Source organism: Oncorhynchus gorbuscha, linkage group LG20 (genome assembly GCF_021184085.1).
Source record: "Oncorhynchus gorbuscha isolate QuinsamMale2020 ecotype Even-year linkage group LG20, OgorEven_v1.0, whole genome shotgun sequence".
In the NCBI taxonomy this organism is placed as follows: Eukaryota; Metazoa; Chordata; class Actinopteri; order Salmoniformes; family Salmonidae; genus Oncorhynchus; species Oncorhynchus gorbuscha.
Genome location: NC_060192.1, coordinates 12,398,845 through 12,415,697, shown reverse-complemented (window position 1 = coordinate 12,415,697; position 16,853 = coordinate 12,398,845).

Below are 16,853 nucleotides of genomic sequence, written 5' to 3'. Positions count from 1 at the left end.
ACACATGGTTAGCAGATGTTAATGCGAGTGTAGCGAAATGCTTGTGCTTCTAGTTCCGACAATGCAGTGATAACCAACAAGTAATCTAACTAACAATTCCAAAACTACTGTCTTATACACAGTGTAAGGGGATAAGGAACATGTACATAAGGATATATGAATGAGTGATGGTACAGAGCAGCATACAGTAGATGGTATCGAGTACAGTATATACATATGAGATGAGTGTGTAGACAAAGTAAACAAAGTGGCATAGTTAAAGTGGCTAGTGATACATGTGTTACATAAGGATGCAGTCGATGATGTAGAGTACAGTATATACATATGCATATGAGATGAATAATGTAGGGTAAGTAACATTATATAAGGTAGCATTGTTTAAAGTGGCTAGTGATATATTTACATCATTTCCCATCAATTCCCATTATTAAAATGGCTGGAGTTGGGTCAGTGTCAATGACAGTGTGTTGGCAGCAGCCACTCAGTGTTAGTGATGGCTGTTTAACAGTCTGATGGCCTTGAGATAGAAGCTGTTTTTCAGTCTCTTGGTCCCAGCTTTGATGCACCTGTACTGACCTCGCCTTCTGGATGATAGCGGGGTGAACAGGCAGTGGTTCGGGTGGTTGATGTCCTTGATGATCTTTATGGCCTTCCTGTAACAACGGGTGGTGTAGGTGTCCTGGAGGGCAGGTAGTTTGCCCCCGGTGATGCGTTGTGCAGTCCTCACTACCCTCTGGAGAGCCTTACGGTTGAGGGCGGAGCAGTTGCCGTACCAGGCGGTGATACAGCCCGCCAGGATGCTCTCGATTGTGCATCTGTAGAAGTTTGTGAGTGCTTTTGGTGACAAGCCGAATTTCTTCAGCCTCCTGAGGTTGAATAGGCGCTGCTGCGCCTTCTTCACGACGCTGTCAGTGTGAGTGGACCAATTCAGTTTGTCTGTGATGTGTATGCCGAGGAACTTAAAACTAGCTACCCTCTCCACTACTGTTCCATCGATGTGGATAGGGGGGTGTTCCCTCTGCTGTTTCCTGAAGTCCACAATCATCTCCTTAGTTTTGTTGACGTTGAGTGTGAGGTTATTTTCCTGACACCACACTCCGAGGGCCCTCACCTCCTCCCTGCCGTCTCGTCGTTGTTGGTAATCAAGCCTACCACTGTTGTGTCGTCCGCAAACTTGATGATTGAGTTGGAGGCGTGCGTGGCCACGCAGTCGTGGGTGAACAGGGAGTACAGGAGAGGGCTCAGAACGCACCCATTTTAGTCCAAACTATACCCACCAATCACCACACAACCCAACAAATCTACTGTACTAACACTGCAAGTGAGAAACTCAGAATAGCACTGCATGGAATTGGATACATTACAGTATTTGGAAACTTTTTCAAGTGAGTGGAATTGAACATGACAGGAAAATGCAATATTTCCCAATGAATGACAGCGAATTCAATCTTGTCAAGTATTTTGTCTGCAGTTAATGAGTAAATCGGGTCATGTTCATTAGGGGACGCAACAGAAAGCATTTCAAAATGTTTTGCAACAGAAACGGAAAATGACAGTCAGTCTTCTTTCGTTTGGTGACTAAAGACCACAACCCTATATGTGCTCCTGATGGATGGACCACAACCACATGACAAATTTACCGTCTCGTTTCAGGTCAGCTGGCCTCTGGTTTGTCTGCTCCAATTAGCTCCTTAAGCAAAGCTACTGTCAGCGCCTCAATAATTAAACAGACGGCAGAGTCAGTGTCCTATCCGCTCACTGAATCACTTAAGCAAGGCTGCTACTGCTGCTCTGCAGCCCCTTTACACCATGGTCAAATCCCACTGATACCATAGCTTGTATAGGTGAAATAGTAGTGCACCCATATTCACCTGTCATGGCAGTGAAATCTGAGAAAGACCATGCCAATATATATGAGGTATTGGGACCCCAACACAGGTATCATGTATAAAGTAATTTTGGATACATAACACAGATAAATCAATTAAACACATAGGTGATGTGATAGACCCTGTACCTACACACCATGAATGAGGTATCAAGGCAGACTATAACATTTAACTCAGAGCGCACCACCATGTGCCTTCAGAAAGTATTCATACTCCTTAACTTTTTCACTGGCCTACACACAATATCTCATATTTTCAAAGTGGAATTATGTTTTTCAAAATGTTAACAAATTAATAAAAAAATGAAAGCTGAAATGTCTTGAGTCAGTAAGTTTTCAACCCTTTTGTTATGGTAAGCCTAAATAAGTTGAGGAGTAAAAAAAATCTTAAGTCATATAAAACAAGTTGCATAAAAATAGTTTTTAAATGTGATTTTTGAATGGCGACCTTATCTCTGTACCCCACACATACAATTATCGTGCTCTGGAGTGGGCGAATGCAGTCTGGAATGGCCCAGACTCGCTGGAGCACTACCCAGAGTTTTCCCGCTGCTTCCGTGTCGTGTTTGATCACCCTCCAGACGGCCGAGCGGTGGGAGAACGACTATTTCATCTCAACACCGCTCTGTCACATGTCTATTCGACTGGACAATCTGCTGGCTGCCCGTGGGCGTTCGGAGAGGGTCCTGTGCGTTCCACCACCCAGCCCCTCCGCTCCCATTCCGATGGAGTTGGGAGGGGCTGTGCTGAGGGGTACCGGAGGAGGAGGCCTTCCGTGCACCAACTGTGGTTGGAGAGGACACACGTCTGATCGGTGCTGGGGGGGGACCGTCTGGGAGTAGAGATGGCAGGCGGAACGCTTCTCAATCACCCCAGGTGAGTCAGCATCAAACTCACCCAGAACCCCTTGTTGGCCACATGTTTGTCTTAATTTTTTTCCTTCACTTTTTTCCCAGCATAGGGCGCTAGTCGATTCAGGCGCAGCTGGGAACTGTATGGATCGCGGACTCGGCCTTAAGTTAGGGGTTCCGCTTGTGCCGATAGATTCTCCCTTTCCCGTGCACTCCTTAGATAGCCGGCCATTAGGGTCAGGGATGGTCAGGGAGACCACGGTCCCCACTGGACATAGTGACGCAGGGGAATCATAGGGAGCGCATCAGTCTTTTTATTATTATAATAATAATATAATAATATATGCCATTTAGCAGACGCTTTTATCCAAAGCGACTTACAGTCATGTGTGCATACATTCTACGTATGGGTGGTCCCGGGAATCGAACCCACTACCCTGGCGTTACAAGCGCCATGCTCTACCAACTGAGCTACAGAAGGACCATTATTATTATTATATTATTATTGATTCGCCTGCTTTTCCAGTGGTGCTGGGGATTCCCTGGCTGGCCCGGCAATTTCATAAAATTTTGTGGAGACAGGGGGTTCTCCAGGGGTGGTCAGAGGAGTGTTCTGGGAGGTGTTTGGGAGTGTCCATCGGTGCCACGTCGGTGTAGAGTCCAGAACCAGGGTTCCACCGTGTGCATTCCCCCCCGAGTATGCCGATTTGGCAATCGCTTTCAGTAAAAGTGAAAGCGACTAAATTACCACCTTATCGACCTGGAAGGGATTGTACGATAGATCTCCAGGTAAACGCGGCGCTTCCCAAGAGTCACGTGTACCCGTTGTCCCAGGAGGAGATGTTGGCGATGGAGACATATGTCACGGAGTCGCTGGGACAGGGGTACATTCGGCCCTCCATCTCACCCGCCTCCTCAAGTTTCTTTTTTGTGAGGAAAGAGGGAGGCTTGCGTCTGTGTATCGCTACGGCGGTGGAATCATTCCATGGAGCGCAGTTCTTCACAAAACTGGATCTCAGGAGCGCGTATAGTCTGGTGCGTATTCGGAAGGGAGACGAGTGGAAAACCGCATTTAGTACCACATCAGGCCACTATGAGTACCTTGTCATGCCGTATGGGTTAAAGGATGCTCCAGCCGTTTTTCAATCCTTTGTAGACGAGATTCTCAGGGACCTGTGCGGGCAGGGAGTGGTTGTTTATATCGATGACATTCTGATCTACTCGGCCACTTACATGCATGTGTCTCTGGTACGCAAGGTGCTTGGTAGACTGCTGGAGCATGACCTATAGGTCAAGGCTGAGAAATGCGTGTTCTCTAAACGAGCCGTCTCTTTTTTGGGTATTCGCATTTCCACCTCGGGGGTGGTGATGGAGGGCGACCGCATTAGGGCTGTGCGTAATTGGCCAACTCCGACCACGGTAAAGGAGGTGCAGAGGTTTTTGGGTTTTGCCAACTACTACCGGAGGTTTATCCGGGGTTTTGGCCAGATAGCGGCTCCCATTACCTCACTGCTGAAGGGGGGCCCGGAGCGGTTGCAGTGGTCAGCAGAGGCGGACGGAGCATTCAACAAGTTGAAGGCGCTGTTCACTGATGCACCCGTGTTGGCACATCCGGACCCCTCTCTAGCATTCATAGTGGAGGTGGACGTGTCCGAGGCTGGGGTGGGTGCCATGCTATCACAGCGCTCGGGTACGCCACCAAAACTCCACCCCTGCGCTATCTTCTCAAGGAAGCTCAGCCCAGCAGAGCGTAACTATGATGGGAGTTGCTAGCAGTGGCTAGAGCTCTGAAGGTGTGGAGACACTGGCTTGAGGGGGCATTACCCCTTTCTCATCTGGACTGACCACCAGAATCTGGAGTATATTCGGGTAGCTAGGAGACTTAACTCACGTCAGGCAAGGTAGGCCATATGTCAGGACCCGGTTACGAACCCGGGTCTCCGGAGTGAGAAACAGTCACTTAACCAACTGAGCCACGAATAGTCGGCAGAACCCAGAAGATGAGGCAGACACAGCAGTACTTGAGACGGTGTATTTAATGAAGTAAAAAGTGCTTCAGGAAAACATGTAACTCCACAACCTCAAAAGGAATCCTACAAGAACAAAGGTAATCCTCCAAGACAAAAAAGGTAAATCCACAAGGTGGAAGGTAAAGCACAAAAAGCCTCAAAAGATACTCAAAAAAAAAACAAACAAGAACAAAAAACAGAATTCTACAAGAGAGTCCACCGGGATCAACAAGAGTTCTCAGAGTACTAGGGCTGGGTGCTAACATACAAACACAGAGCAAAGAACAGAGGAAAACAAAGGGTTTAAATACAATCAGGGGAAACGAGGCACAGGTGCAAATAATAATGGGGATCAAGGGAAAACAAAAGGTCAAAAGGCACAATGGGGGCATCTAGTGACCAAAAACCGGAACAACCCTGGCCAAATCCTGACACCATATTCTTCACTCGGTTCCGGTTTACTTTGTCTTATAAGACAGGGCTCCCAGAACGTCAAGGCTGACGCACTGTCCCGCCTTTACGACACGGAGGTTGGGCCACCGAACCTACTCCCATCCTTCCCGCCTCAAAGCTGGTAGCACCAGTGGTATTATGGGAGGTGGACTCGGACATCGAGCGGGCGTTACGGGCGGAACCTGCGCCGCCTCAGTGTCCTGCGGGGCGAATGTATGTGCCGCTTGGTGTTCGGGACAAACTGATTCGGTGGGCTCACGTCCTACCCTCCTCGGGTCACCCTGGGGTGACGAGAACAGTGGGGAGCCTTCAGGGGAGGTATTGGTGGCCTACTTTGGCTAAGGACGTTAAGGGTTATGTCTCCTCCTGTTCAGTGTGCACCCAGAGGCTCCTAGGCACCTTCCTAGAGGGAAATTACAACCCCTCCCCGTTTCACAGCGGCCATGGTCACATCTATCCGTATATTTCCTGACCGATCTTCCACCGTCTCAGGGGAACACCACGGTTCTAGTGATTGTGGATCGGTTCTCTAAGTCCTGCCGTCTCCTCCTGTTTCCCGGTATCCCTACAGCCCTACAGACTGCGGAGGCGTTATTCACCCATGTCTTTCGACACTACGGGGTGCCGGACGACATCGTTTCTGATCGGGGCCCTCAATTCACGTCTCGGGTATGGAGGGCTTTCATGGAGCGTTTGGGGGTCTCTCAGCCTGACTTCCGGTTATCACCCCGAGAGTAATGGGCAGGTGGAGAGAGTGAACCAGGAGGTCGGTAGGTTTCTGCGGTCGTATTGCCAGGATCGGCCAGGGGAGTGGGCACCATACATTCCCTGGGCTGAAATGGCCCAGAACTCACTACGCCACACCTCTACTAACGTGTCCCCTTTTCAGTGTGTGTTGGGGTACCAGCCGGTCCTGGCACCATAGCATCCGAGCCAGACCGAGGCTCCTGCGGTGGAGGAATGGGTACAGCGCTCCAAGGAGACCTGGAGGGCCTACTACAAGCGAGTGGATGGCAGAAGAGGAGTGCTGACCGCCACCGCAGTGAGGCCCCCGTGTTTGTACCGGGTCTGGCTCTCGACCCGAAACCTACCCCTCCGCTTGCCCTGCCGAAAGCTGGGTCCTCAGTGTGTAGGGCCCTTTAAAGTCCTGAGGAGAATAAACGAGGTGTGTTATCGATTACTATTATCGTATTAACCCCTCGTTTCATGTGTCTCTCCTCAGGGGTCGAGGGGTACCCGGCGTATACGATCCGGGCCATTCTGGACTCAAGACGCCGGGTGAGGGGCCTGCAGTACCTCGTGGACTGGGAGGGGTACGGTCCGGAGGAGAGGTGCTGGGTACCGGTGGGGGACATCTTGGATCCATCAATGTTGAGGGATTTCCATCGCCTCCATCCGGATCGCCCTGCACCTCGTCCTCCGGGGCGACCTCGAGGCCGGTGTCGACCGCTCGGCGGTCGTCATCACCGGCCTATTAGCTGCCACTGATTGTCTTCCCCCCCCCTCCTTGTATGTTTATTGGTAGCACCTGTTTGTGATGATTAGTTTGTCTTTATTAGACAGCCGCCCCGCCTGGTTGTTGTGCGGGATTATTCATTGTAACCTTCGGCTCTGTAGTAGAGGAACGTGTTAGTTCCTGGTCGTGCATTTTTCAGTAGTCATTTTTCATTCCCTGTATTTTGGGGCCGTTATTATTGTGAGCACCCTGTTGGTGCAATTAAAGAGCACAGCATTGTACTCTCTGTCTCCTGCGTTTGACTCCACACCCACGACACCCGGAGTATTACACCAATGGTGACTTTAAAACAGTTACAAAGTTGAATGGTTGTGATAGGAGAAAGCTGAGAATGGATCAACAACATTGTAGTTACTCCACAATACTAACCTAAATGACAGAGTGAAAATAAGGAAGCTTGTACAGAATAAAACATTCCAAAACATGCATCCTGTTTGCAACAAGGCACTAAAGTAATACTGCAATGTGGCAAAGCAATTAACTTTTTGTTAAGTTTGTGTCAAGTCTAATACAGCACATTACTGAGTACCACTTTCCATATTTTCAAGGGTAGTGGTGGCTGCATCATGTTATGGGTATGGTTGTAATCGTTAAGGACTGGGGAGTTTTTCAGGATAAAAAATAAGCAATCAACAACCAGATCAACAACCAATTTGACGGAGCTTGAAGAATTTTGAAAAAGAACAATTGGCAAATGTTGCACAATCCAGGTGTGGAAAGCTCTTAGAGAATTACCCATAAAGTATCCAGAAAGACTCAAACTGTAACCACTGCCAGGGGATTATAAAATATTATAAAATATAAAACTGAAATCCAGTGACTACTGTAAGCCAAGTTGTAAAGCCTTGGCTTACAACTTGGCTTACAGTAGTCACTGGATTTCAGTCACATTCGCAAACTAACACACTCACTTTAAAGTGTAATAGATTTGATTCTTATTATTTTATTTCTTAAATGGCTTTTAAATACAATGTATTTAAAAGCCAAGGGCTGTGAAAGATATATTAGTGTATGTTTTTATTTTAAAATGTTTACAAATGTAGAAATGTTTCTTTCACATAACAAAGTATTTTGTGTAGATCGTTGACAAAGAAATGACAATTAAATCCATTTTTAATACCACTTTGTGACAAAAGTCAAGGGGTTTGAATACTTTCTGAAGGCACTGTATAGGCCTAATGCATTTCACAGGCCTAGCATCTGGGCGTAAAGTCAGAAACTTTTAACCATGCTGAAACCGCTGAACCATCAGAACCACTAATGGATGTTCAAATGTACCTGGTAGGCATAAAACATGTGTCAAAAACACTTATTGTGCAGCAAGAAAGCATATTTGAAAGTGTGTATTTGAGTTTTTCCACACATGTCCTATATAGGCTACACAATGTATCAAGCTCTGTATAGTCTTCAAAGGTAAATCTCTGCCCAAAACACACAAAAGTGCAGGCAACAGGAGTCACAGCAGTGTTCCCTCAGAATTGATTCAACACAATCAACATGTCTGAATCTTAACCAAGTAAACTTAAATCACTGTATATCTCCCCTTACAGTACCATTTAATCACAAAGCTTTCTCTGTTTTCACTTGTTCTAATTAAGTCCAAATTCAATTTCCGCTGAATGATGTTCTCGTGCTTATTTAATGAGGTGACTTGGTCTATAAAGAGAGCAGTGTATTGGTGATTGACCTCATGAAGATTCTGAGAAGTCAGCATGGTTATCAAGAGAAAGAACAGAAAATGAAGACATCGGGTAGAGATATAGGTGAGCTGTAAACACGTCCAGGTCTGCAGATGCAGGTTGTCACAATGATTATGACGATCAGCAGGTGAGAAGGTATGAGGTAAGTCGTTAAACAAACAATCTCTTTCTTACCTGCTTATCACATGAGTGGGTATGACGCTTTCTTACGATATAGGCCGACTTGGGGTTGTATTCAAGTACTTTCCAATCCCCTTCCTTAATTAAGACCCCTTCCACCTGGCCTAGATGATCAGGTATCAGGTGCAGAGACGTATGCATTTGCACATGAATTTGATTACAAAATAATAAATGATCTGAGGTTCCCGTTCTCCTAAAACCTCTCAACATGAGGTTTTTCTGTACTTTGCATTTGTTTCGCATTCATAGAACAAGGGATATCAACTTACACTACAGTACTAATGGCGATAATAATTTTATTGAGGATTAGATTATGTATTTCTTTGCCTGTATCCTTGTGTATATATGCAACAGCTCCTCGTACCTTATTGCTTAATTATAACACTTTGCTTTATAAGGGATTATGCAATTTGGGCATAATACTCTATGGTTGGAGATATAGATGTTTATGAACAGCTCATAAGGTGTTATTAAATGAGCTTATAATGCATTATAAGGGGTGTTACCGAAAATACAAAAGGTTGTTAATTACCATGAAATGCTGTTTCCTAAAACAAAAACACATCTGGATTTATACGAGCTGGATTGATTTTTAGTTTTACTTTGACTTTATGGTTGATGGTTGTCAGATACTGTAAGTGTTATTGAGATTCTAGTACTTTATATTTTTATATTCCTGCTGATGTATGTATCTTACATACAGTACATACAACCATATCCTAATAAAATGAAACATCCCTATTCTGAACACAGACGTAACTATTCGCTAACAAAGTGGATCAATAGCAGCAGCAACATTTCTTTGGACAACATGCAAGCTCTGGGCATAAACCTTGGAGCTGGACTCTTAGTTTGTGACTGTAGACTAGCTGCAGGTTTCAGAAGGCCTTGGGACCAATATGAGTTCAATACACACTAGTATGCTCAATCATGTCCTGCAGTTGCACATGATCATGGATGATATATGTCCAGGCGGGTTAGGTGGTGATGAGTTGTTTGTGTGTGTGTGTGTGCACGCGTGTCTGTGCGTGTGCGCTTGTGTGTGCGCCTCGGTAAAATCGAGACACTCCTGGCCCGTGAAGCGATCCTGACATGATGAATAATGGAGAGCACCGTGCGGGGAAAAGAGGATAAGTTATCTCGGCAAGGCAACCTTTTTCACAGGGCTTTCTCATGTGGGCCAAATGATTCCCGTAGGGACAGTAATTTTTCATGAGCAGAGCATGGCCCCAGGAGGAGCGCTCCTGGCCAGGCAGAGCTCCATGTGGCCCCAGCCTCCTCCTCAAGCACATCCACACACCTGACAGCTGGCCAGTCCAGTCTAATGTACCCAGGGGTCTCGCCGTGGCTCGCTGCCACGGGTCAAATGAATTGTCTCTCTCGAAACTCAAGGAAGCTTTTGTGAAACTGAAGGCCAGAAAAGTGGATGAATAAAAGATGCAGAGGAACGGAGGAAACTGAAGAGGTTGATGACAACATGGAGGAAAAGGAGCCAAAACTGAAAAGTAAAAGCAAGTTTGATACGAACAGAGACGTCAAGCCAAACGGGAAGAAGAGCACAGAGGAGTGATTTGAGAGTCAGAGGAGGCACCAGAAGAAGGGCGAGAAAAAAAGGGGGAAAGCCACAATAAGGTAAAAGAGAAGGAAAGACAAAGAAAGACAAAGAAAGAAAGCAGGTGATGAAGAGGGGGATGAAGAGCAGAACAATAATGACACCACCAAAACCTAACCCAAGAAGAATAAATCCAAAGAAGAGGACATGACTGATGGAGAAGTTAAAGAAGAGCAGAGGAGAGGAGGAGATGGGGTACAAAGACAAGAAGTCCAAAGATGGAGGGAAGAAGAAGCCTCAGGATGAGGAGTCCCTCTTGGAAGATCAGGAGGGAGAAGAAGACAAAAAAACATGAAGAAGCAGAAGAAGGGATCGGCTGAAAGAAAGAAAAGACCAAGGCCAAGCAGATGGACTATGCTGCCACGATAAGCTAATGATCTACCACATGAACTCATCCTATGGCTATGAGGTTAATTACCACAGCTAGGGCATGACAGTATCTCTACATAGTTCAGGTAAGTCTGTAAGTTACTCTAGTTCTAAGCTGCTGCCTACAGTCACTGGCTACTTTAATAAATGGATCACCAGTCACTTTATACAATAATGCCACTTTGATAATGTTTACGTATATATTACATTACTCATATCACATGTATATACTGTATTTTATACCATCTATTGCACCTCGCCTATGCCACTCGGCCATCATCCAGCCATATACTTACATGTACATTACATACAAGTCACTTGGCTCTGTCATAACCTCACATGGTCTCTCCTATCATTGCTATGCAGACGACACACAATTAATCTTCTCCTTTCCCCCTTCTGATGACCAGGTGGCGAATCGCATCTCTGCATGTCTGGCAGACATATCAGTGTGGATGACGGATCACCACCTCAAGCTGAACTTCGGCAAGACGGAGCTGCTCTTCCTCCCGGGGAAGGACTGCCCGTTCCATGATCTCGCCATCACGGTTGACAACTCCATTGTGTCCTCCTCCCAGAGTGCTAAGAACCTTGGCGTGATCCTGGACAACAAACTGTCGTTCTCAACTAACATCAAGGCGGTGGCCCGTTCCTGTAGGTTCATGCTCTACAACATCCGCAGAGTACGACCCTGCCTCACACAGGAAGCGGCGCAGGTCCTAATCCAGGCACTTGTCATCTCCCGTCTGGATTACTGCAACTCGCTGTTGGCTGGGCTCCCTGCCTGTGCCATTAAACCCCTACAACTCATCCAGAACGCCGCAGCCCGTCTAGTGTTCAACCTTCCCAAGTTCTCTCACGTCACCCCGCTCCTCCGCTCTCTCCACTGGCTTCCAGTTGAAGCTCGCATCCGCTTCAAGACCATGGTGCTTGCCTACGGAGCTGTGAGGGGAACGGCACCTCAGTACCTCCAGGCTCTGATCAGGCCCTACACCCAAATAAGGGCACTGCGTTCATCCACCTCTGGCCTGCTCGCCTCCCTACCACTGAGGAAGTACAGTTCCCGCTCAGCTCAGTCAAAACTGTTCGCTGCTCTGGCTCCCCAATGGTGGAACAAACTCCCTCACGACGCCAGGACAGCGGAGTCAATCACCACCTTCCGGAGACACCTGAAACCCCACCTCTTTAAGGAATACCTAGGATAGGATAAAGTAATCCTTCTCACCCCCCCCCCCCTTAAAATATTTAGATGCACTATTGTAAAGTGGTTGTTCCACTGGATGTCATAAGGTGAATGCACCAATTTGTAAGTCGCTCTGGATAAGAGCGTCTGCTAAATAACTTAAATGTAAATGTAAATGTACATATTCTCATTCACCCCTTTAGATTTGTGTGTTAGGTAGTTGTTGGGGAATTGTTAGATTAATTGTTGGCTATTACTGCACTGTCGGAACAAGAAGCACAAGTATTTCACTACACTCGCATTAACATCTGCTAATGTGACAAATAACATTTTATTTGCTGTATTCTGAAGTGGGGCTGAGTTATATTTCTTAAGCCAAACAGGTGTAGACTATCGAGAAATGCTTACTTACTCTGTTTCCCAACAATGCAGAGTTAAAAAGTAAGACAATGTGCTAATAAAAATAGAAAATAGTAAGACTGCTAAAGGAAGAAGACTATTACAAAGAAAATCCTTTGGAGCCTATAACACTACAGGTTAATTGTATTTGTAGAAAAAGAGCAATGAAATGTAATCACACCAAATTCAAGTAATTATAGAAAGCACATACACTGACTTAGAGCTTTAGCAGCAAAACCAACAAATCTACTAAATGAAACATACTTTAGTCACACACATAATCACAAAGTGGCAACAGATTAACACATCTACAGTGACCGCCGACATGTGTCTGCGGTCACTGAGAGAGAGAGAGAGAGAGAGAGAGAGAGAGAGAGAGAGAGAGAGAGAGAGAGAGAGAGAGAGAGAGAGAGAGAGAGAGAGAGAGAGAGAGAGAGAGAGAGAGAGAGAGAGAGAGAGAGAGATGCACAGAAATCCAGCTCTGGAATGAAAAAGAGTTGGCTTGAAGCCAGGCATGGATTCATTCACGGCAGATTCACTGCATTGGGCTCCCTGGAAGCCCTCTATGGAAGGAAACATAATGCTCCTAATTGCGCCATCGCTCAATGATTGAATCCTGCCAGTTCTTATGATCTGACTTTTACCCTAGAGACAGATCAGGCCCAATGTTCAGCTAATGCTGTAAAAGCTCTATCTATACCTGTCAGCATGACCACAAGAAGAAAGACAGGATTTTCAGGATTTTTTAACTGAGTAACAAATGAACTAATGTAATGATGCCCCCCCTTCCCCCTCAATTTAATGGGCTTTATTGGGATTGGAAACATATGTTGATATTGCCAACGCAAATTAAATAGATAATAAACAGAGTGAAATAAACAATAAAAAATGAACAATTTACAATTTACAATGGTTCTTCACTGGTTGCCTTTTTCTTGTGAAAAGTAGACATGGGCGTTTATCAACATTGGATTTGATTTCAAATTCTTTGATAATCTCCCTCAATCTGGGGCTCCACACAAGATCTCACCCCATAGGGTCAAAATGATCACAAGAACGGTAAAAGCAAAAATCCCAGAACCACACGGGGGGACCTAGTGAATAGTGTAATCTGAGGGAAATATGTCTCTAATATGGTCATACATTTGGCCGGAGGTTAGGAAGTGCTGCTCAGTTTCCACCTCATGTTGTTGTCAGTGTACAGTACACATGGCCTGTCTTCTCTTGAGAGCCAGGTCTGCCTATGGCAGCCTCTCTCAATAGCAACTCTCTCTCTCCCTCTATCTCTCCCTCTCGGTATGAGGTGGTGACTGTCATAGGTAATGTGAGAGGGACAGGCACAGATGCCTGTCACTCTTTGTGGAGACTTTGGCATCACTCCCAAAGTGCACCATGCCAGCAAGTGAGTTCAATCGTATTTCCCTAATACATATGTCAGCTGTGCAGTATTACTGAAAATAAATACTGGAATATATACAGTGGGGCAAAATAGTATTTAGTCAGCCACCAATTGTGCAAGTTCTCCCACTTAAAAAGATGAAAGAGGCCTGTAATGTTCATCATAGGTACACTTCAACTATGACAGACAAAATGAGGAAAGCAAATCCAGAAAATCACATTGTAGGATTTTTAATGAATTTATTTGCAAATTATGGTGGAAAATAAGTATTTAGTCACCTACAAACAAGCAAGATTTCTGGCTCTCACAGACCTGTAACTTCTTCTTTAAGAGGCTCCTCTGTCCTCCACTCGTTACCTGTATTAATGGCACCTGTTTGAACTTGTTATCAGTATAAAAGACCTCAAACAGTCCACAATCTCAAACAGTCACACTCCAAACTCCACTATGGCCAAGACCTGTCAAAGGACACCAGAAACAAAATTGTAGACCTGCACCAGGCTGGGAAGACTGAATCTGCAATAGGTAAGCAGCTTGGTTTGAAGAAATCAACTGTGGGAGCAATTATTAGGAAATGGAAGACATACAAGACCACTGATAATCTCCCTCAATCTGGGGCTCCACGCAAGATCTCACCCCATAGGGTCAAAATGATCACAAGAACGGTGAGCAAAAATCCCAGAACGACACGGGGGGACCTTGTGAATGACCTGCAGAGAGCTGGGACTAAAGTAACAAAGCCTTCCATCAGTAAAACACTACGCCGCCAGGGACTCAAATCTTGCAGTGCCAGACGTGTCCCCCTGCTTAAGCCAGTACATGTCCAGGCCCGTCTGATGTTTGCTAGAGAGCATTTGGATGATTCAGAAGAAGATTGGGAGAATGTCATATAGTCAGATGAAACCAACATTTTGGTAAAAACTCAACTCGTCGTGTTTGGAGGACAAAGAATGCTGAGTTGCATCCAAAGAACACCATACCTACTGTGAAGCATGGGGGTGGAAACATCATGCTTGGGGCTGTTTTTCTGCAAAGAGACCAGGACGACTGATCCGTGTATTGGAAAGAATGAATGGGGCCATGTATCGTGAGAGTTTGAGTGAAAACCTCCTTCCATCAGCAAGGGCATTGAATATGAAACGTGGCTGGGTCTTTCAGCATGACAATGATCCCAAACACACCGCCCGGGCAATGAAGGAGTTTCTTCGGAAGAAGCATTTCAAGATCCTGGAGTGGCCTAGCCAGTCTCCAGATCTCAACCCCATAGAAAATCTTTGGAGGGAGTTGAAAGTCCGTGTTGCCCAGCAACAGCCCCCAAATATCACTGCTCTAGAGGAGATCTGCATGGAGGAATGGGCCAAAATACCAGCAACAGTGTGTGAAAACCTTGTGAAGACTTACAGAAAACGTTTGACCTCTGTCATTGCCAACAAAGGGTATATAACAAAGTATTGAGATAAACTTTTGTTATTGACCAAATACTTATTTTGTTCTTAACTGACTTGCCTAGTTAAATAAAGATAATAAAATAAAGGGACACACTCCCAATCATGTTCCATATAATCGTATAAACATAATATTGAACTCAAAATGCTCCGTCAATATGACTTGTATTTCGTATTCATTTATTCACATTCTTGAATGCGATATATTGTAATTCAATGACATCTTTTAAGGTATGTATGGCATATGTTTTTAACCCTAATTCATGAACGTACAATGCTTATTTGGGTGTTGAAAATGGGATGTACAATGTGGAATTTGGGCAGAAAATTATGTTTTCTTTGCCAATTGTTAACCCTTTGCATTTCATTCTAATTCTCCAGCACAGAAAATAGTTATTTTTTATCAATCTACCTAAGCATGATTATTTATTAGAGTAAAATGACTTCCTTTGTTGTGTTGCATTGTGGGTATGAGGGCTGTATAAGAGTGCATTCCTGTAACTTTAAACTCACGAGCCTCATGATAAGCTGAGCGATGCTGTTCTGACGTCAACTATCAAATCAGTACAATTGTCACAAATAGCTACTGATCACGTAAACTGGCCTCATAACGTTTACCAGGAGGTAATGGAAATGATACTGCTTGATGGATATGATCCTTAACAAGAGGAGGCTAATCTCCTAATGCATTTGATAGAGGCCTGGCTAGTGTACAGAATGCATTCTTCCTTACAGCTACATAATGGGCACACAGCGTATCTGGAGTAAGGAGGAACTTCGTGACATGGCCGGTCTTCTTTTCAATTAGAGCAAGTGAAAAAAGATCACAATGTAATTTCTATATAACACACTCTGTGTTGGTAATATGAGGACCTGCACAGGGACTGTTATCATGCAAGTCACAGGCTCTCTTTATCAGTACACACCCCTGGACATGCAGATAGAGTTACACGTATACAATATACTGTCCCGAATCTATAGTACATTTAGCTACACCTTGTCATTCAACCTGACATTCAGGTCATTCTCCGCTTCACATAAGACACATTGACTCAGTATGTAACATATGATATACACAGATGTACATACAGTAGATAATGTATACATACATACATATGAATGTTTTACACTATATATACAAAAGTATGTGGACATACCTTCAAATTTGTGGATTCGGCACACAACCATGCAATCTCCACAGACAAACATTGGCAGTAGAATGGCCTTACTGAAGAGCTCAGTGACTTTTAACGTTGCACCGTCATAGGATGCCACCTTGCCAACAAGTCGGTTGGTGAAATTTTTGCCCTGCTAGAGCTGCCCCGGTTAACTGTAAGTGCTCTTATTGTGAAGTGAAAATGTCTAGGGGCAACAACAGCTCAGCCGCAAAGTGATAGGCCACACAAGCGCTGAAGCGCGTAGCGTGTAAAAATCATCTGCCCTTGGTTGCAACACTCAATAGCAAGTTCCAAATTACCTCTGCCAGCAACGTCAGCACAATAACTGTTCGTCGGGAGCTTCATGAAATGGGTTTCCATGGCCGAGCAGTTGCACACAAGTCTAAGATCACCATGCACAATGCCAAGCCTCGGCTGGAGTGGAGTAAAGCTCTCCGCCATTGGACTCTTGAGCAGCGGAAACATATTCTATGGAGTGATGAATCACGCTTCACCATCTGGCAGTCCGACGGATGAATATGGGTTTCGAGGATGCCAGGAAAATGCTACCTACCCCAATGCATAGTGCCAACTGTAAAGTTTGGTGGAGGAGGAATAATGGCCTGGGGCTGTTTTTCATGGTTCAGGCTAGGCCTCTTAAGTTTCATAGAAGGGAAATGTTAATGTTACAG